Source organism: Neoarius graeffei, chromosome 14 (genome assembly GCF_027579695.1).
Source record: "Neoarius graeffei isolate fNeoGra1 chromosome 14, fNeoGra1.pri, whole genome shotgun sequence".
Taxonomy (NCBI): Eukaryota; Metazoa; Chordata; class Actinopteri; order Siluriformes; family Ariidae; genus Neoarius; species Neoarius graeffei.
The window spans coordinates 78,083,627-78,107,554 of record NC_083582.1 but is presented as its reverse complement, the minus strand read 5'-3'; positions in this window follow the sequence as shown (position 1 = coordinate 78,107,554).

The following is a 23,928-nucleotide window of genomic DNA, read 5'->3' as shown; positions in this document are numbered from 1 at the left end:
ACATTCCTCAATTCTATTAAGCTGGTGTCTCTCATCAGGTTTTGTAGAAACATACAACTGTGTGTCATCAGCATAACAGTGGAAACTAATACAATGTTTACGAATAATATCACCCAGAGGGAACATATATAAAGAAAAAAACATTTTCCATAGATAAAGCCCTTCATAAGGTATGAGCTGTACTTGTGAGAACAATTTTTTGTATTTCTTTAAGACACGGGTTGCCAGGGACATTTTCAATTATTACAACCCAGCTCAAGACCATAAGAAAAGATGAGGACACGTCTTTAAATTCAAAAACTCAAGGATTTATTGGAATAAACATAAACAAAATTTAAACTGAAGAAAGAATTCCAGGCAAACAAAATAAACGAAAAGGTCAGTATGAATAGTCAGTAATTAATCGTGTAAGGAAAGTGTCTGGATGACTGGAACACAAGGTGCAGTGCTCAGTTTAAAAAACAAAACAAAACAAACAAACAAAAGAACAAGAAGGCCCAAAAAAGACAGCTGCCACCTGTTCGTTCGTTCGTTTGGTTGTTCGTTCGTTCGTTCATTCCTCTCTCTCTCTCTGGTAGCTGCCAAACTGATTTTATATAGAGGCTGAACCAGGTGAGACAGGCCTCAGGTGAGTAAGTGGGAGGAGTCAACACAAAACAGGAAAACCAAATGAGCCCAGAGATCATTACACTATGAATTTATCAGATCCTTTTTTTTTTAAAATTAATTCTAAAGCCACAATTATGACTGGAATTATTATTGTCTTCATATTGCCACATTTCACATCTATTTCAAGGTCCTTGTATTTCGATAGCTTTTTGAACATTTTTAATGCGACATTGCAATCTGTGGGAACTGCCATGTCAGTCAGAATGCATTTTCTGTTTTTGTGGTCTTTGATCACTATCTCTGACTGATTAGCTTTGACTGTTCTGTCTGGATGTCTTGCCCCATAAAGTCCCATAAAATGGTGACAGGCTCTATACCGTATCTGTGACTGGTTCTGGGTGGTGTTCGTACCTATTTAAAAAAAATAAATAAAAATAAGCGGACTTTAGCTAAAAAAAAAATGTGAAAGTTGTAACATCACTCTGTTGGGCCATTTCCCCAGGTGTGGCCGTACTGGATTAGCCAGATACATGGATGTATTAGGAGACAAAAACGAGGGTGGCTCTGCATGATGTAGGATTCCACACATTTTCTTCATTCTGTCCTGAATCCAAGACATTTGGCCGAGTGGCTTCATCAAGTAAAGCAAGAAAACTTTACTCCTGGAAAAAGCAGCACATTGTGCATTTTACAGAAGATTGTTCTGTGGAGGACTCAGATGAAAACAATCACTGGGAAGAAGTGAGACATGAGGCAGAAATGACGACTGAAGCCAGACGCGATCCAGACTTTCTTTCACCACAAAACACAGACAACATGACAGTACACTGTGTCACACATCAAATGATATATATATATATATATAAATAAATGGGCAATAAACTCGCCACTACTTTATTTTGATTCCTTTTCTAATCCTGCATTGTCATAATTTTTGTGGAGAAATGCAAACAAACTGACTGAGGACTCACACTAGACCATAATATTATACTATAGTCGAGTACAGCATGCACTTGTGCACCTCCACTGTGCTCGCAGAAAATGACATCACGCACGATGGAGTTATGGCGGCCTCCCTGACAAAAATAGTCCCATCTATTTTCATCACTTCAGTGGTTATATCGTTAAGAACAAATTCAACAGGCAACTTTTTCTTTATAAAGGACAGACATAAAGACCAACTTTTAGCTCCATTTGTTTATTTGTGAGATATTTCCTTGAATAAATCTTCTTTCCTTTTTCATGCTCTTTGACACGTATCATCATCCAGTCCTCTGGAGTTTCCAGGTACCTTTGAAGGCTGATTGTTGTCATTTTGTAAGACAGTTTGAGTTGAACTAATCCTCTGCCTCCTTCAGACCTGGGCAGGTACAGGTGGTGAGTATCAGCTTTAGGATGATGCATGCGGTGGCATGTGAGGAGTTTTCTTGTTTCAACATCCATTCGCTTCATGTCTTCTCAGGTCCAGTTGAGGATATTGAAACTATATTGTACCACAGGGATGTTCTAATATTCTGTTCTGGGGATCCAACTCAGTGTTCAACACCAAGCACACGCACACCTATAGTATTCTTTTCTTACTTTCTCTTTCATTTGTGTATGTTGTATTCCTTCATTTTTGCTGACTCCCATGTCCATTCCAATATCATCACTGAAGCGTTCTACAGTTTTCAGAAGACCTTTGAGATCATTGTCTTTTCAGTCTTTTACAAAAAGTTTGAGGTTGTCCATGTAGAATAAGTGATTGAAAACTTTATTGTTGGTTCCGTATCTATAGTTATTACTCTTGAGCTCATGCAAGAGGGGGATCAAGGACAAACAAAAAAGAAGAGGTGACAAAGAGCCTCCGTGAAAAATATCTGGCGAGGAATTTAACGGGTTGGAAGTTGCGGTGCCATGACTATGATTAAGGGACGGTGATGTTTTTCATCATCCCATGCTGTTTCAGGAAGTTTTTGATCACTGGAGAAACTCTGTATATTTCTCATGACTTTAGGATCCAAGCATAAGGTGCACTGTCAAAGACTCTATCACTGATCTTCTGCACATCTTCAAATGTAAGAACAACTTGTTAACGTCAAACCTAAAGTTGACTTAGTTGAGTGAACATGGTTATGACACACGACATGGAAGTGAGTTTCATTTACCAACTGCAGAAACGAATCAGGGAACCCAAAGGACATCGTATCAAGCCATCAAAGAATGGAACAATCTAAGTGACAAGATAAACAGTACGCGAAGATTTCCCAGTTTAAATCTAAATTATTTTCAAGTCTTTCAAGACACGACACATTTTTTTTACATTCTTACATTATTATAATGATATTTTTTATCACTTTATTTCAATTAGTTTAAATGTTTGCTTTTAAAGTTCTCAATTTTGTAACATGTAATTAGTTTTTTCAGGACCTTCTTGAAAATCACTTTGGCGAAGAAGCGTCCTGTTAAAATGTCATTAAATAATAAATAACAATAATCGATCCAAGCTGTACTCAGGTTTCTACTTTCTGAGAGACAGTTTTCCAAAATCGCTTGATTTATTAACAGTTGGTCTTGACAAGCATATGAGCCTCTTCTGCATTGTTTCTGTTTGAGGGGCAAAATATTGTTTTCATCAAGACATGGGTGTGTGAGATTGGTCAGTACTGATGTTATTCAGTTATATCGAGTTGACAGGCATCTGTTTCTCCCGTTTTTGGTTGGAGATACGTAACACCATCAGTTATCCATTGTGGAATATCAGTGGGGTTTGTCATTATTATTATTATTATTATGTTATGGCTTGTATGCTGTAGGGTGATATGAGAGGGCCTTATGAAGATGAAAGCTGAAATAATTCCCTGGTTGACTAACTTTGCAAATTGGTCATGTCAGGCATGCTGGGAAGTGCCAAATCAGCATTGCTGTGCACCGAGAGTTAGTATATGACCAACGAGTCCAATTATGGATAGATGTCATGTTTCCCATTTTTGCAGAAATACATGATTGAGGTTTGAACGAATTATTCATAAAAAAACAAAAAAAACCTCTCTCTCTCTCTCTCTCTCTATATATATATATATATATATATATATATATATATATATATATATATATATATATATAAATAAAACACACACACACACACACACACACACACAAAAGTCTTTCACATGCAATGAAATGCTATAAAGCAAAGATTACTTCAAAAATAATGAAATTAAATGTTTCTACATTTTTAAAAAAATCCCATAAAGATCACTAAGCAGTGATGAATGAAACAGAGTCAGTATTTGGTGTGAGACAACCCTTTGATTAAAAAAATATATCCGTCTGAGGTCCAGTGAGTGCAGTTTTATGTGGAAATGATCTGTAGGTTTTCCTGAGCATCTTACAGAACCAGCCACAGTTCTTCTGGACACTTTGACTGTCACACTCACGTCTTCATTTTACACCAAAACCCAGCAGCCTTCATTATGCTTTCTTTTTTCATCTGAAAAGTGTCTCTTATGGAATATACTGCTCAGATACAAACTTTTTTTTTCTGTAACATTTAATTTTGTGCTGGAAAATGAATGTTTGGACTCTAAAATGTTTTTGTACTGACTCGATAATGTAGAAATCATAAAACAGAAATCTATAACAAAGTTCGGATGAAAAAAAAACAACAACAACAAAGGGTGCCTAAGTTCTGTGTGTGTGTGTGTGTGTATATGTACATATATATATAATTTATATAACCCTTCCATCAAAATTGACGGCATCACCCTGGAAGCAGTCAGCAGCTTCACATACCTGGGGTTGACCATCAGCAACACTCTCTCACTGGACGTAGAACTGGACAAATGGCTCGGAAAGGCGAACACCATCATGGCTCGGCTAACGAAGAGAGTGTGGGAAAACAATGCGCTGACAGAGCACAGCAAGATCCACATCTACCAGGCCTGCATTCTCAGCACCTTGCTATATGGAAGTGAGACCTGGAGCATCTACATGAGGTAAGAATGCCGGCTCAACTCCTTCCACACGTGGTGCCTCAAGTGCATCTTGAGAATCAGCTGGCAAGACTGCATCCCACACAGTGTGATCCTGCAGCGCACAAACATCATCAGCATATACTCCCTTCTGAGCCAGCGCCGCCTTCGATGGCTGGGACACGTCCGGCATATGGAGGATGGGAGGGTACCAAAGGACATCCTGTATGGACAGCTGGCCACTGGAACCAGAAGAGTCGGCCGGCCCTCACTCCGCTTCAAGGATGTGTGTAAGAGGGACCTCAAGGCATGCAGCATTCCTCCTGACAGCTGGGAAGCGCAGGCTGAGGACAAAGGAACCTGGAGACAGCTTGTACGAAAGGGCATAGCAGACGCCGATGTGAGGAGAGGCCAGCAAGCTGCAGAGAAATGAGTGAGACAGAAGAGTCCGGCAGCAACCCCAGCAACACAGACATCCCAGTACATTTGCACCAACTGCAAGAGGGACTGCAGCTCATGCATCGGCCTGCTCAGTCACAGCAGATGATGCTAGAAACCCAGAGAGAGACGACACTCCAAGGGTGCTACTCATATGGTCTCCTGAGACTGAGGCAACACACACACACACACACACACATATACACAAAATGGTGCTTGAAAGTTTGTGAACCCGTTAGAATTTTCTATGTTTCTGCATAAATATGGCCTAAAATATCATCAGATTTTCACACAAGTCCTAAAAGTAGATAAAGAGAACCCAGTTAAACAAATGAGACAAAAATATTATACTCGATCATTTAGTTATTGAGGAAAATGATCCAATATTACAGATCTGTGAGTGGCAAAAGTATGTGAACCTCTAGGATGAGCAGTTAATTTGAAGGTGAAATTAGAGTCAGGTGTTTTCAATCAATGGGATGACAATCAGGTGTGAGTGGGCACCCTGTTTTATTTAAAGAACAGGGATCTATCAAAGTCTGATCTTCACAACACATGTTTGTGGAAGTGTATCATAGCACAAACAAAGGAGATTTCTGAGGACCTCAGAAAAAGTGTTGTTGATGCTCATCAGGCTGGAAAAGGTTCCAAAACCATCTCTAAAGAGTTTGGATTCCACCAATCCACAGTCAGACAGATTGTGTACAAATGGAGGAAATTCAAGACCATTGTTACCCTCCCCAGGAGTGGTCAACCAACAAAGATCACTCCAAGAGCAAGGCGTGTAATAGTCGGTGAGGTCACAAAGGACCCCAGGGTAACTTCTAAGCAACTGAAGGCTTCTCTCACACTGGCTAATGTTAATGTTCATGAGTCCATCATCAGGAGAACACTGAACAACAATGGTGTGCATGGCAGGGTTGCAAGGAGAAAGCCACTGCTCTCCAAAAAGAACATTGCTGCTCATGTGCAGTTTGTTAAAGGTCACGTTGACAAGCCAGAAGGCTATTGGAAAAATGTTTTGTGGATGAGACCAAAATAGAACTATTTGATTTAAATGAGAAGTGTTATGTTTGGAGAAAGGAAAACACTGCATTCCAGCATAAGAACCTTATCCCATCTGTGAAACATGGTGGTGGTAGTATCATGGTTTGGGCCCGTTTTGCTGCATCTGGGCCAGGACAGCTTGCCATCATTGATGGAACAATGAATTCTGAATTATACCAATGAATTCTAAAGGAAAATGTCAGGACATCTGTCCATGAACTGAGGCCCTGTCCACACGGCAACGGATTCAGGTGAATCCGATAAAATTGTTTATCGTTTCGGCCTGGCGTCCACACGGCACCGGCGTTTTGGGTGCCCCAAAACGAAATCTTTTGAGAAAGGGTTCCAGAGTGGAAAGATCTGGCAACGGCGCTGTTGCGAAGTCATCTGGATGAGTAGAACAGATTTGTTTACGATGACATCACAACCACATGTGCTTCACGCCGGGTAGAAGTGTAACGAACTCGATGCGAGTTGTCAACAAATCCTATAACTTGGTTCATGAAAGGCGCTTACAAAATATTTTCACTGTGAATATTTATTGTGTAATGGTGCAAAGTGAGAGAGAGAGAGAGAGAATAGCTCTTAGGGCAGAGTCAATCCCGCCAGCAAAAATAGGGAAAAAAAGGAGCGATCTCACCTCTTCAGATGTTGGTTTAAGTCCTACAATACATTCCTCAAAAAGGGCGTAGAACAACAAATTAATCCATCAACGTGTAGCATTCAATTTATTCCGGACCATTAAAGACGCCGCCTTCCACGTAGAATCATACGTCATCCTCGCTGCCATATTGGATGGGTCAAAGCGGAGAATAAAGATGCCTCATTCATGTGCTGTGTTTAACTGTACCAACAGGTTTGCCGTCCAAACGAGATCACATGGGATTACCTTTCACAGGTGAGACTGGAAAAATACTTTTCATTGTATTTGGTCATTATAATGTAATTTTACGAACAGATTTTTCTGACTTTGTGGCTAATATGAAGTCTCGCGCATAATAGTTTATGCGCATGCGTCCTTACTACTTCTATTGTTCTGGTGTCTCTGAAGGGACTGTCTTACAGTGCCCCTAGAGGTGTGGCATATGTACTGCATCATTTTCAGCAAGCGTTGCGTTGCCATATGTACCTGATATTTTACTGATCCGTTGCCCATGTGGACACGATATTTTTTTTAATAACATCTCGTTGCTGTTGTCATGTGGATGTAGCCTGAATCTCAAGAGAAGATGGGTCATCCAGCAAGACAATGACCCTAATCACACAAGTCGTTCTACCAAAGAATGGTTAAAGAAGAATAAAGTGAATGTTTTGGAATGGCCAAGTCAAAGTCCTGACCTTAATCCAATGGAAATGTTGTGGAAGGACCTGAAGCGAGCAGTTCATGTGAGGAAACCCACCAACATCCCAGAGTTGAAGCTGTTCTGTACGGAGGAACGGGCTAAAATTCCTCCAAGCCGGTGTGCAGGACTGATCAACAGTTACCGCAAACGTTTAGTTGCAGTTATTGCTGCACAAGGGGGTCACACCAGATACTGAAAGCAAAGGGTCACATACTTTTGCCACTCACAGATATGTAATATTGGATCATTGTCTTCAATAAATAAATGACCAAGTATAATATTTTTGTCTCATTTGTTTAACTGGGTTCTCTTTATCTACTTTTAGGACTTGTGTGAAAATCTGATGATGTTTTAGGTCATATTTATGCAGAAATATAGAAAATTCTAAAGGGTTCACAAACTTTCAAGCACCACTGTGTGTGTGTGTGTGTGTGTGTGTGTGTGTGTATTCCAGTTATAACTATACTTTGTACTGGCACATTTTTTATGAGCAATGGGAGTTTTTTTTTTTTTTAACGGAGCAGTGTCAGCTCACTGGTGTAATTGCCTGTCAACTTTTAAAACAAGTTTGAGAAAGTCATTAGAAATTTGTCACTCATTTTATTGCTACCTTGCAGGTGGTTCTTATCTGATCACAGTCCATACCTGTTCGATGCCACATCTGGACAAAAGCTTAAAACTTTTTTAAGAAGTCTTTCTTTTGTCTGAAGCTCTGTTCAAGGACTTGGGCTGCTGAGAACATTTCCCAAGTGACTCTCTTTCTTTCCCTGCCTTGAGTTATCAGGGCCGGTGGTCTTTTTACAGGGCAGCTGGAGGACAGACTTGATTACTTATTCTTGTATAATGCAACCAAGCGGCTCTCTCAGCCTGATGATGGGATGGGATTAGATCAGGTAGAAATATAATGCTTTAATATTTGTCTTACAGTGATGCCTTTGCTTTGAGTGATCAGTGCATCCGACATTAACGCATCTTCTCTCTCTCTCTCTTTGAAATGAAGAATACTGCAGAAAGTGCATAAGCTCTACCCTGTGCTTATAAGATCTTCAATTTCGTGTTGATGTAGAGCCACGTTTTCACTGCACTCGAGTGGCTTTGATATCAAACCGTGAACTGTAAAATTGCTTTGGCTGTGAAGCAAAACTGCACAGTGTTTGCGTGTGGCCTGATGTATTACTTAAGCAAGGAAGCGTATGCCTTGAAATGGATGTGCAAAGGGTGTATTGTTTACAACACTTTGCCAATTTGTTCAGTTTGACAGCAAGATGTCAGCATCCATTTGGTCCTGACTGATTGGGCAGGGTGATTGTCGTCTGGTTGAGAGAACGGCTATGGCTGAACAGTCAAAAACACTGCCAATGTGCAGATGAGATGCATAAATTTGACTCAGGAAGTGATTACCTCTGGCTTTCTTCCTGTCTGGCATGGACTCTCACACTGAATCATGTCAGCTTATGGAACCCTGACGTTAAAGGAGAACACGTTGGAATCAGCACACCATGCCCTGTTTCAGTTCACTTCATGAAACCATGACTCTGTATAAGTCATTTTAAAAGGAAAATATCATGAAGATCAACACACAGAGACATTTGGACAGCTGGTTACTGACTCAAGATTTATAAATACAAGCTAAGGTAATGTACTGTACAGTACTAATCGACAGTTTGGACAAATGAGATTGAATATATACTGAATTTTCCATTTTCTTTACATTTTAATAATTTATGATTGAAATTTGTTTCTAAAAATATAAATAGTGAACTTAATGGCCATGAATACATTTATTCCTGAATATTCAATACATAGAGGATATTACACAGTTGCATGAAAATATAAAGTTTATCTTTGAGTGGTTAATGGATATATAACGAGTGAGTAACGTGAATGAGTGAAAGTATTTTCAACACGAGAAGATAAACTTCATATTTCACGTTATCATGTAATGTTCTTTATATTATATGGACACACACACACACACACACAAAATGCAAGTTAATCAAAAGAATTTTAATTTTGAACCGGTTCACCATTTTGACAATGCACGTCTCGTCAGCAGGAAAACACTGGGAGTGACATCCTCGGAGTGAAATATCAGGAATTATTATCCATACAGGACACTTTTTTGATAGAATAAAAATGTGTTCTATTCTTTTCTCATGAGTTTCATTCATTTGGTTTGATAGCATGCAATATTGTTAGCATATCACTGATCTTACGTGTATTACGTCACTCGTGTATTACCCAATGGAGAATGAGCGTGTATTACGTCACGTGTATTACATCACACGTGTATTACCCAATGGAGAATGAGCGTTGAATATGGGTTACGACATTACACGGTTGTCAAGACAACATGATATCACATGTTGGAGCTGATGTGAAGATTCAATAAAAAAGTTTTCTGTTGCGCATGCACAGAATCATTTCTTTGTTTGCTGGGAAAGAGAAAGACGTGTTGAACACCTGAAAAGTGACCAAAACTTCATTAGATATTCTTCACGCATATTTACAAGAGAAAAACAGACCGACGGACATCGAAAAACTGGAAGAGAGACAAGTCGGAGACATCAAACTTCCGCGCTAGCGAGTGACTGTGACAATTTGTAAACAAACATGGCCGCCAGGTTTGCTTCATTAAATACGGAAGATTTTGAGAGAATTTTGAAAGAGAAAGATGCATTGAACACCAGAAAGGAATGTGTATGTATAATAATAATAATAATAATAATAATGGCTTTTTTTTCATGGTCTATTGGATATATTCCATTCACCAACTCATCTTCAATTCGTTCAGTATCATGCTCGCTGAATGGAATATATCTGATAGACCACAAAAAAAAAAACAGCCAATATTATTTAAATATATGTCACTCAGATCCGTGATGTATTTCGTATGAAAAATGTGAGTTTTTCAACACGAGAAGATAAACTTCATATCTTCAAGCCAACGTGTGATTTTCATTTTATTATATCGACACATTCACAAACAAAAAGTCCCCAAATTTATCAAAACAATTCATCGATTTCCTCACGAGTGACAGATAGAGATTTATGCCACAGTTATGTCATGGTGTAATATTATATATATATATATATATATATATATGATATCAGCTGGATAGTACAGTGGTAATGCTCACTGACTACGACGCAGGAGATCGGGGTTCGAATCCCAGTCGGGGCAAAACATCATCCAGTAAGGGTCCTTAGGCAAGACCCCTCATGATATATCGGCCTACCTCAGGAATGAGTGAAGACATAACTGATAGAGTCATACCGGCTCAGACGTCGCCCGGGTCAACAAGGTCTGCATCAGTTGCTAGGGAACCAGGGCAAACTGATGAGAAATGGGCTACTGGAACAAGACATCGATGGACGAGGACAGAAAATACAGAGTTGCTGGAATGCTACTATACAAGCAGTCCCAGAGAGAGGGGATACATGCAGCGAATGTGGGACCATTGGATACTTCGAAACCCACAATCAAGGCTAACAAAGAAACAGCTATTAGCCCAGTGTTCCAACATCCGTAATCGAAATCTACTATCACAACTAGAGATTAATGAAATACAACAACGATGCTACGGCAAGGGGGAGCCAGGAAGACAGGTCAGCGGGGAGATGTCATCATCCCCACAACCAGAGATTGGGTACCAAGCCCCAACACCTAACAGCCTCAACACAAGAGCTGCTGACCTGAGAAGGAAGATCGTGACAACTGGAAACCTGGAGCCCCCGACGAATACCGAAGCTGAGTTGCCAAGTACCTTCAGAAGATCTACTAGTAGATGTGAATGCTGCTCTGAAGACAATCTCCACAAGAACCATCACTGAGACCAACAAGCTGATACAAGGTGGGCTCGAGACATAACAAACAGTATCCACCATGGAAGAGACGATTAGAGGCCAAGATAAAGGCAGCATGGAGAGAAGTTAGCCAGCTAGCTGAACTACAGAAAGGGAAAATGGTGAATAAAGGGGCACCCAGGAAGTACAACTCACTCTCCATACCAGAGGCACTCGAAACTGCCAAACAGCGACTAACAGCTCTGGCCACCCGGTTGAAGAGATACACCAAGGAGGGAGAGGCCAGGAGAATAAACAAGCTGTTCTCCACTGAACCAGCCAAGGTGTACTCTCAGTGGCAGGGGAACAACAACCGGTCAGACCCACCAAGAGCTGAGGTGGAAAAATACTGGACATATGGGAAAGAAAGGCATCACACAACACCGATGCCCAGTGGTTAGTGGACCTAAGAGCTGACCACAGCAACCTCCCAGAACAAGAACCAGTAACCATCTCAATGGCAGACATCCAAGAAAGAGTGTCAAAGATGAAGAGCTGGACAGCACCAGGCCCCGATATGATCCATACGTACTGGCTGAAGAAGCTAACTGCACTCCATGAATGCCTAGCAGCACAGATGAACCAGCTGCTGAGGGATGGAACCCACCCAGAATGGCTAACCCAAGGCAGGACAGTCCTAATCATGAAGGACCCCCAGAAGGGACCCATCCCATCCAACTACCGGCCAATTACCTGTCTCTGCACAACATGGAAGGCCCTGTCAGGCATCATTGTGGCAAAAATGAGTAAGCATGTGGCTCAATACATGAGCGAGGCACAGAAAGGGATTGGCAGTAACACCAGAGGAGCCAAGCACCAGCTACTGGTTGATAGAACAGTCGCCCGAGACTGTAAGAAGAGACAGACCAACCTGTGCACTGCCTGGATTGACTACAAGAAAGCCTACGACTCAATGCCACACACATGGATACTGGAATGTCTGGAACTGTATAAGATCAACAGGAACCTAAGGACCTTCATCCAGAACTCAATGGAAATGTGGAAGACGACCCTAGAGGCCAACTCAAAACCCATTGCCCAAGTCAACATCAAGTGCGGCATATACCAAGGAGATGCGCTATCACCACTGCTGTTCTGCATAGGCCTGAACCCCCTCAGTCAGATCATCACGAAGAGTGGCTACGGGTACCGATTCCGTAGTGGGGCAACAATCAGCCACCTGCTCTACATGGATGACATCAAGCTGTATGCCAGGAACGAGCGAGAAATAGACTCGCTGATCCACACCACCCGGATCTACAGCGATGACATAGGGATGTCATTCGGATTGGACAAGTGTGGCCGGATGGTCTCAAAGAGAGGCAAGATGATCCGGACTGAGGGGATTGACCTACCAGAGGGCAACATAGGTGATATCCAAGACAGCTACAAGTACCTTGGCATCCCACAGGCTAATGGAAACCATGAAGAAGCCACAAGGAAGTCAACCACAGCAAAATACCTCCAGAGAGTAAGGCAGGTCCTGAAAAGTCAGCTGAATGGTAAGAACAAGGTCCGAGCCATCAACATGTACACACTATCAGTCATCAGATACCCCGCTGGCATCATAAACTGGCCAAAGGAGGAGATAGAAGCCACAGATATCAAGACTAGAAAGCTCCTCACCATGCATGGAGGGTTCCACCCCAAGTCCAGCGCCCTGAGACTATACACTAAGCGGAAAGAGGGAGGCCGAGGGCTAGTGAGCATCAAGACCACGGTCCAGGATAAAACATCGAAAATCCGAGAATACATCAGAAAGATGGCCCCAAAGGATGAACTGCTAAGTGAATGTCTTAGGCAGCAGAACCCTGATGAGAGTGCAGAGGAGGAGGAGGAACAGACAACCTGGAGAGACAAACCCCTACATGGCATGTACCACCGTCAGATAGAGGAAGTGGCTGATATCAAGAAATCCTACCAGTGGCTGGATAATGCAGGACTGACAGACAGCACAGAGGCACTAATCATGGCAGCACAAGAACAGGCCATAAGCACAAGAGCCATAGAGGCCAGGATCTACCAGAGTAGATCAGACCCAAGATGCAGACTGTGCAAAGAAGCCCCTGAAACAGTCCAGCACATAGTAGCAGGGTGTAAGATGCTAGCTGGATCAGCGTACATGGAGAGGCACAACCAAGTGGCTGGGATAGTATACAGGAACATCTGCAACCAGTATGGAATAGAAGTACCCAAGTCCCAATGGGCCATACCACAGAAGGTGGCTGAGAACAACAGGGCCAAGGTTCTGTGGGACTTCAGCTTCCAGACTGACAAACAGATCCTGGCTAACCAACCGGACATAGTAGTGATGGACAAAGAGCAGAAGAGGGTGGTGGTGATAGATGTTGCGATCCCAGCTGACGCCAACATCAGGAAGAAGGAACATGAGAAACTTGAGAAGTATCAAGGGTTGAAAGAGCAGCTGGAACGGATGTGGAAGGTCAAGGGTTGCGTGGTCCCCGTGGTAGTGGGGGCACTTGGGGCAGTAACCCCCAAACTGGGAGAATGGCTCCAGCAAATCCCAGGAACAACATCTGAAGCCTCAGTCCAGAAGAGCGCAGTCCTAGGAACATCGAAGATACTGCGCAGAACCCTCAAACTCCCAGGCCTCTGGTAGAGGACCCGAGCTTGAGGATGACATGGATACCACCCCCCCCGGGGGTGAGAAGGAGATTATATATACACACACACACACCATGACATAACTGTGACATAAATCTCTATTTATGTCTATTTACTACTATTATTGACAATAAAACTAGTGGGGGCATAAGAGGGGGAAATCTCTATGATCTTAGTAGGCTTTTCTCAGCTGTACAAATCCACCCTAACATTTAAAAAAAAAACATTATCTGTCTAACTGTCTTTGAGAAAAACATCGAGGTTGAAACAGCATCTGGATGATTTTACAGTGTTTGTACACCTATAATTGCTCCTTATAATATTATTGTGCCTATTTTATTGGGCTACTCACAAATAATTGGAGCCCTCACGGCCATGTCAGGCATTCTTGACTGAGAACTCTTCCAAACGCAAGATCTAATCATGTTTATGTGTTACAAGCTGCTTCTGAACACTTTTGATCCCCCCATAGCTGATTCATCTGTCTTTCGTATTCAGTAAACCCTTTTATCCTGGTCAGGGTGGTGAAACGTCTCTGTGGGAATGCTGTCTGCTTTACCAGAGCTGCATCTCACTGATTTTCCAAGTTTTATTTTTCCTCTGTGGAAATAACAGTAATATTATAAAATAGTATTTGTAAGAATTGGCTTTCATTGCTCTTCAGATGCAAAATATTGTCCTTCATCAGCACTTGAGGTTGCTTTAATTCTCCTCAGAGTCCACCCTGACCATTTGCTCATGATAATGTCTGCCAGCGGTTGCTCAGGATTACTCACCCATGAGATGTCTGTATATTTCGTCCTCTCTTCAGTGAATTCATGCGTGTAATATATGCTGTATATACTGCAATTCTGAACAGAGTGACTGTAGATTTTTCTGGTGATTTTCATTACGTTCCATAATGGAGACCAGAATTCAGTAAATGATCAACAATTAGAATTGTGCTGCCCTGTGATGACCTGGCGACTTGTCCAGGGTGAACCCTGCCTCTCGCCCATAGTCAGCTGGGATAGGCTCCAGCTTGCCTGCGACCCTGTAGAACAAGATAAGCGGCTACAGATAATGGATGGATGGATAGAATTGTGCTTTAGGATCATTTCAGGTTTTGCTAATGTTGATATGAGCAGGTGGATATTGTTTATGCCTGCGACCCTGTAGAACAGGATAAAACGGCTAGAGATAACGAGATGAGATATTATTGTTTACCATTTAAACAAACCTCATACAATAAATTACTTTGGTATGTTCTGAACATTCGGTACTTGCAAAGAATAAAACACATTTTAATAGCCAGATATGAAATCACATTCAAGTTTGCATGCATATACAATATTTATATATATTTTATCTACTCTATTCTCAGTGCATTAAATAGTTAGACATACTATAGGCTGTGTCTGAATACTCAGTGTGCACAAACGTCGGGTAAGTACTGCCCCTACTGTCTGACGATTCCTGTAACATGTCCTATGGGTATACAAAGGAGTAGTAAGGACACAATTTGTACATATTCATATTCACTTACCTGGATTTTGACCCGGATGTTGACAGATGACACACAGTACCAGTCAAAAGTTTGGACACACCTTCTAATTCAATTCTAGTTTATGAGTTATTTTTATTAATTAAAAGTCACTTCATGTCAAAGTAATGATGGATGTCGTTTCTCTTTACATAATACTGTATGGATTACTGCAGTTGTGCTGTGGAATCAGGCTATTTCCTATGTTTTTATTATTTACTATTTATTGTTTGATGATTTCAAACTCATTAAGAAGGTTAGAAACTTGTCCACTAAATACCTTTTGACGAGACACACCCTTTAATTGAAAAGCATTCAGAACAATACAGGTAGAGCAATAAATCCACAGGACAGTTGATATGGATGGTATGTGTGCTTGTGTGTCTTTTTGAATTTGGACCTTGAGTCTGGAATAAAGGTTGATGATGATGATGATGATGATGATGATGATGATATGAAGTGCAACAGAGTAGTGCTGTGTGGAAAAGCTACTACTTACATATTAATTAATACAAATATTAATGAGATCAAATTGCATTTGTATCATGCACACACTATATTCTCATAATGCTATTTACTGATGTTGTTTTAAGACAAAACAGTAACGACTTGGATGAGTTTCCGGAGCTGCGTTTTGTTTGTCACATCAAACACCTTCCATATGGAGACATTAAATGTACCTGCTTTTTTGACATACATAAGCAAAACTCTCAAATAACATACACTAACTGGCCAGTTAATTAGGAACACCCCTACATCCCCCTGCTGTTTTCTGCAGTTCTGTAATCAGCCGATCCCTCGACAGCAGCACGATGCATCAAATCCCACAGATACAAATCAGGAGCTTCAGTTAATGTTCACAATGTTCAAACATCAGAACGGGAAATATTGTGATCTCACAGTGTGACTTTCTCTCACTGTGGTATGGGTGTTGGTTTGATCCAGATGGACTGGTTTGAGTATTTCAGAAGCTGCTGATCTCCTGGGGTTTTCACACACAACAGTCTCTAGAGTTTACACAGAATGGTGCAGAAAACAAAAAACACTGAGTGAGTGAGCGACAGTTCTGTGGGTGGAAACAAACGCCTTGTTGATAAGAGAGGGTCAGAGGGGAATGGACAGATTGGATCGAGCTTTTTTTTCCATGAAGTATCTAGTTTTTTAATTTTTATTTTTTTTACAACCGTGGTGAGCAGAAAAGCATCTCAGCATGGAACAGCAGAAGAACACATTGGGTTCCACTCCTGCAGCCAAGAACAGGGATCTTACAATCAACAAGTTCCTATTAAAGTAGCCAGTGAGTGTACATGTAGACCAAACAACACTACCGTACCAAATACCATAATGTGAACATATTATAGACAGATTTATTGATCAATTACTCATGTACAGTACGTAAGTCACCTTGTCGGTACAAAATTAATTATTTATTTGCAACGTAATCATGTCATCTGCACGTCACTGCATTCCGATTGTCTCAAAAGGGTATATTCACAGAAAAAAAAATTAAACTGTAAAACCACCCAAGATATGTACAATTTAAATCTGATCACTCAGTCAATCCCAGGAGGTCTGAGACACATTTTAGTCACGTTATACAAATGTAAATATGTCTGTCTTCGCTAAGCCTTATTTGACAACCAAATTCCTTCGAATGCATGATGTCAAAACACTCATGGCCCATAACAGCTACAATTGCCATCTTTAAGGAATTAAGGATGATGGAAATAGCACACACCACAGGAGGTTGAAGGTAATGAGTTGATTTGCATACTAGCGTGCAAAACAGCAAAGGGATTCCATTCATACAAGAGAAATGAAATGACTGGGGCTGATGTTTTGATAAATGGGGTCAAATGTTGGAGTCACTGACAAAAAAATAAAAAATAATCAAGGAGCCGGAACTTCTCAAGAAAAATGTGACAGAACAGTAATATGTGAGATTTACCTCCTATACCTCGTAAGGTGTCTGAAAAGTCAGGAACCAACAGGAATATGTTGAACAAAATCCATAAATACAAACAGGATATGAGAAAATGTGTAAAGTGTAGGGTTGAAAATGTAGAGCACAGTGTATGTTATAAATAATAAACACAGCATTAAATATCTGTAGTTTTACTCTCAGTAGTTCCTGAATTTTCAGACAACCTCTAAAACATGCTAGATCATGATAAGGCCTGCTAATGTTTCCAACAAAGAAATGCATCAGGACTAAAATATATTCCAGATAAAATTTGTTAGATGGTTACAAATGAAACAGACACAGATGCATGGTTTTCATTTAGATGTTAATTCATTCAATCTTCATTTTTTAGACCATTTTTAAATGCAGATGTTGTAACAATTATAATTTTATTGCAATTTTATTGTACAGGTTTATGGTTTAGATTTAATATGAAGATCTCCGTGGGATATACTACAATGTCAGGGAAAAGAAAAAAATATCCCATGATTTGGACCTTGTCTATGCAGGTTTCAATTGGAGTTCTGCACCAAATAGAAGTCTTTTTTTTTTTTTTTGAAAAGTTGACTGTGGCAGCGGGGGCGTGGCCAAGTGTCGGTCTGTGAATGGAGGGTGGAGTCAGGGAAGGTAAGTGGTGGAGTCATTGCACCTGATGGGAATTAACCTGTGTTTGTGTGTCTTCCCCAGTGACCGCACCCTTTAAAAGGAAGGAGAGAGCAGAGAAAGGGAGCTCTCTCCCCAACCAGAAGACTTGTGTGTGTGCACGTGTATGGCTGGGAGATTGGGAAAAGCTGAAAAGCTTAGAATAAAAAGAGTTTTGAGAACTCAGTTCTGGCCTGCCATGCTTCTGTGCTCCACCCACCTGGTCAGATACTACAGTGGTGCCGAAACCCAGGACAGAGTGCAGAAGGGAACGGCCACATGGAGTCCTCCCCCTTCAAGGACCTGGTTCATGCCCTCGCCACGGCCCAACAGAGCCAGCACCAGGTGCTGATCGCCCTCCGGAAGGAGCAGGAACAACAGTTCGAAGCCCTGGTGCTGGAACAACAGGAAGATCGCCAGGCATTCTGGCACCTGCTCGCATTGGCAGGGGCCCCAATCACCACTGCCGCAGACCCTCCCCACCTTACCCTAGATGAAGATGGGGCCACATGACGACCCCAAAGCCTTCCTTGCTCTTTTTGAGCAGGCAGCAGAGGCGTGGGGTTGGCTGGTGGAACAGTGCGTGGCATGCCTCCTCCCCCTGCTAACGGGTGAGGTGCAGCTGGCCGTGCTATAGCTCCCCACCGACAGCCGGCTGGCCTACGCGGACCTCCGCAGGGCCATCCTCCAACGCATTGGTCGCACCCCGGAACAGCAACGGCAGCGCATCCACGTGCTGCACCTGGAGGAGGTCGGCCGGCTGTTTGCATTTGGCCAGCAACTCTGGGATGCCTGCCGGCGGTGGCCGAGGGCCGACAACTGCAACGCAGAGGGAATCATCGATTGGTGGCGCTGGAACAATTCATTGCCCAACTTCCAGAAGGAACAGTGGAGTGGGTCCAGTGTCATCGTCTGGCATCGCTGGATCAGGCCATTGAGCTGGCGGAGGACCATATGGCGACCATTCCGATGGCAGGACAGCATGTCTCCCCTTATCCCCTTCTCTCTCTCCCTCTGCTCCTTGTCCTTGCCCCATTCCCCCACCACGTAGGCGGGGGCCGGCTCCACCCCAGCCGGCCCGCTACACCCTGCGGTGTCTTATGGTTTCCTACTTCCTTGTCTGTGTCTTCCCCCCCTCAGGTGAGTGATCTCTGGAACACTGGTGCAGGGAGAGAGCCTGGGCCAGTATGCTGGCACTGCGGGGAAGCAGGGCACCTCCAGCATTACTGCTCGGCAATGGAGGTGGGCACGGTGGTCCGGATCCCCAACGTGCCAGGGACTGGCCTCGATCGGGCCAGAGCGTATCACATACCGGTGAGTAACCAAGGGGATATGTATCAGGCTTTGGTGGACTCCGGCTGTAATCAGACCTCAATCCACCAAAGCCTGGTGCAAGACGAGGCATTGGGAAGAGCACAGTTGGTGAAGGTGTTGTGTGTGCATGGGGATGTTCACAACTACCCTTTAGTGTCGGTCCACATTCTATTTTGAGGGGAAAAATTTAGAGTAAAGGCAGCGGTTAATCCTCACCTTACCCAATCGATAATTTTGGGGACTGATTGGCCGGGATTTTGGGAATTAATGTCGCATTTAGTGAAAAGTGGGGCCTGCCATAGTTCACCGGGGGGAGGTCCTGGAGTGGCATTGGTGGGAGCAGCCGTCTCAGAGCCGTCTACATCATCACCGCGTCAGAGTGAGGAGCAGCAGACTCCTCCTCCCTCTCTCAGGCATTCCCTCGCGGATTTCCCGTTAGAGCAGTCACAAGACGAGACTCTGTGGCATGCGTTTGACCAAGTGAGAGTAATTGATGGTCAAACTCTTCAGCCAAATGCCACCCCTTCCTTCCCGTATTTTTCCATTATTAAGGATAGATTATACTGAGTGATACAGGACACTCAGACTAAGGAACAAATAATACAGCTTTTAATCCTAAAGAGCCACCGGGAATTTATATTCCAGGTGGCTCACTTTAATCCCATGGCCAGACACTTGGGGCAGGATAAGACACTAGCCCAAATAATGGCCTGGTTCTATTGGCCAGGGATTCGCGGTGATGTCCGTAGGTGGTGTACGGCGTGCCACAAATGCCAGTTAGTAAATCCCATGGCCATTCCAAAAGCACCTTTGCGCCCTCTGCCATTAATTTAGACCCCATTTGAAAGAATTGGGATGGATCTCGTCAGGCCATTAGATCGGTCAACATGAGGATATCGCTTTTAGTTCTGGTGGACTATGCAACACGGTATCTGGAAGCAGTGCCTCTTCGCAATATCTCAGCACGTAGTATTGCAGAAGCACTCTTCTGCATCATCTCCCAGGTCGGAATCCCCAAGGAGATTCTGACTGATCAAGGCACTACGTTTATGTCACGCACACTGTGCAAACTGTATGGGTTACTGGGAATTAAGCCTATCCGCACAAGCGTTTATCACCCACAAACGGATGGCTTAGTTGAACAGTTCAGTCGCACCCTCAAAAACATAATTAGAAAATTTGTAAGCGAAGACGCACGCAACTGGGATAAATGGCTCGAGCCCCTGTTATTCACAGTGCGAGAGGTCCTGCAAGCCTCCACGGGGTTCTCCCCATTCAAATTATTATACGGGTGTGTGGCAGCGGGGGCGTGGCCAAGCAGTGGTCTGTGAATGGAGGGCGGAGTCAGGGAAGGTAAGTGGTGGAATCATTGCACCTGATGGGGATTAACCTGTGTTTGTGTCTTCCCCAGTGACCGCGCCCTTTAGAAGGAGAGGAGAGCTTAAAAGAAAGAGAGCTCTCCCCAACCAGAACACGTGTGTGTGCGTGGCTGGGAAATGAGTGAATGAGCTGAAAAGCCACACATATTGTTAAAAATAAATAGTTCATTGAGAACTCAGTTCTGGCCTGCTGTGCTTCTGTGCTCCACCCACCTGGTCCAATACTACAGGGTGTAAGCCATGTGGCATTCTGGATGTGCTACGGAAAAATTGGAAGGAGGGACCTTCAACCAGTAAAAACGAAATTCAATACGTTAATCGACCTGCACGCCAAACTCCACACCCTCATGCTCCTAACCCTGGAAAATTTGTGGCAGGCCCAAGAACATCAAGTCTGTCTGTACGATAGGGGCACGTGCCTTAGGGAATTCACACCGGGAGATAATGTACTCGTGTTGTCACCGCCCACATCAAGCTCCAAATTGATCACCAGGTGGAAAGGACACCTTTGAGGTCACACGGCGAGTCAGGGACATCGACTATGAGGTGAGGTGAACGGACAGGGGTGGGGCGTTACAGATTTACCACCTCAATCTGCTAAAATTTTGGAACAAGGAGGTCCCCATGGCGTTTGTGTTGGTGGTTCCGGAGAAGGCGGAGCTGGGGCCAGAGGTTCAAAAAAAAGAAAATTGACATCGACCACTGCTCTGGTCCCCTGTGGAGACCACCTCTCCCCGACCCAACTCACGGAGGTCACCCAGTTGCAAACAGAATTTTCTGATGTCTTCTCGCCGCTGCCTGGCCACACCCACCTCATAGAACACCACATTGAGATGCCCCCAGGGGTAGGAGTGTGCAGCCACCCTTACAGACTGCCTGAACACAAAAAAAAGGTGGTTCGGGAAGAACTCAAGACCATGCTCGAAATGGGCATCGTCGAGGAGTCCCACAGTGACTAGAGCAGCCCGGTGGTCTTGGTTCCCAAGACCGACGGGTCGGTCAGGTTCTGTGTGGACTATAGAAAAGTCAACGTGGTGTCTAAATTTGACACGTACCCAATGCCTCGTATTGACGAGTTGCTCGATCGACTAGGCATGGCTTGTTTTTATTCGACACTGGATTTGACAAAGGGATATTGGCAGATCCCCTTGACTCCGCTATCCCGAGAGAAAACGGCCTTTTCCACACCGTTTGGCTTACACCAGTTCATCACACTTCCTTTTGGGCTGTTTGGTGCGCCCAGTATGTTCCAGCGGCTTATGGATCAGGTCCTCTGCCCCCATGCCACCTATGCGGCTGCCTACTTGGACGACATTATTATTTACAGTAATGACTGGCCACGGCACTTGGAACACCTAAGGGCCATCCTTAGGTCACGGAGGTGAGCGGGTCTCACAGCCAACCCGAAGAAGTGTGCAATTGGGCAGGTGGAAGTACAGTATCTGGGTTTCCACTTGGGCAATGGGCAGGTGCATTCCCAAATTAATAAGACAGCAGCGATTGCAGCCTGCCCGAGGCCCAAGACCAAAAAGGGGGTGAGACAGTTCCTGGGGCTGGCTGGCTGGCTACTATCATAGGTTTATACCTAATTATTCGGACGTCACCAGCCTGCTGACTGATCTCACTAAAAAGGGAGCACCAGATCCAGTCCAGTGGACGGAGCAATGCCAGCGGGCTTTCTCTGAGGTGAAGACTGCACTGTGTGGGGGGCCACTGTTACACTCCCCTGACTTTTCTCTCCCCTTTATTTTGCAGACGGACGCGTCTGACAAAGGGCCGGGGGCTGTTCTGTCCCAGGAGGTGGAGGACCATCCAGTGCTGTACATCAGCCGGAAGCTGTCGGTGCGCGAGGGCAGGTACAGCACAATCGAAAAGGAGTGCCTCGCCATCAAGTGGGTGGTCCTCACCCTCCGCTACTACCTGCTGGGGTGCCCTTTCACCCTCTGTTCAGACCACGTGCCCCTCCAGTGGCTCCACCACATGAAGGATGCCAATGTGCAGATCACCCGTTGGTATCTGGCAATCCAGCCATTTAAGTTCGAGGTGGTCCACAGGCCGGGGGCGCAGATGTTCATGGCAGACTTCCTCTCCCATTGGGGGGGGGGGGGGGTCGGCTACAGGCCAGATGGCTCCCTGGGCGGTGGGGGTATGTGGCAGCGGGGGTGTGGCCAAGCGTTGGTCTGTGAATGGAGGGCGGAGGCAGGGAAGGTAAGTGGTGGAGTCATTGCACCTGATGGGAATTAACCTGTGTTTGTGTGTCTTCCCCAGTCTTCCCCAGTGACCACGCCCTTTAAAAGGAGAGAGAGAGAGCAGAGAAAGGGAGCGCTCTCCCCAACCAGAAGACTTGTGTGTGTGTGTGTGTGTGTGTGTGTGTGTGTGCGCGTGCGCATGCGCATGCACGTGTGGCTGGGAGATTGGGAAAAGCTTAGAATAAAAAGACTTTTGAGAACTCAGTTCTGGCCTGCCGTGCTTCTGTGCTCCACCCACCTGGTCAGATACTACACTGACAAAACGCAATTGTGAATGGTCTGTGTTTCCATTGAGTGATGTTATACAATTAAAGATGGGTTTTCTCCTCTCACAATAGTCATTCCAATTCAACATGAAGAAGGATCTCCAAGACCTGATGAGTGTTGGCACAGTGATTTCAACTGCATCCACCACAATAGCAATGAATTTAAGTGTGAAAAACGTATTTGAGTTTGTTTGTGTCCCACACACTACTTGGAAGGCTGCCCCATAAATGTGGGGCTTTGTAAGGGAAAAAAATGTATTAAAAAAGGCTCTGCCCCCTGATGTAGCATTCATCATTTGAGGCACGAACAAATAGCCTGGAACTTTTGATCTAAATAAGTTAAATAAGACCTGAGACAGAAGTGTGCCACTCCAATGTCAAGTAACACAAGCAAGGAGACAAGTCTGAACAGTGCCCAGTAGTAGGTAATTTATGACTTTAACCAGCGCTGTCCCTGTTCTATGATGAGGTCTAAATTCTGACTGATGAATTTCATGGATCCATCCATCCATTATCCATGACTATTTATCCTGTGCAGGGTCGCGGGCAAGCTGGAGCTTATCTTAGCTGGCTATGGGCAAGAGGCGGGGTACACCCTGGACAAGTGGCCAGATCATCACAGGGATGACACAAAAGAAAAACCAACCATTCATACCTACGGTCAATTTAGAGCCACCAATTATCCTAACCTGCATGTCTTTTGGACTGTGGGGGAAACTGGAGCACCCGGCA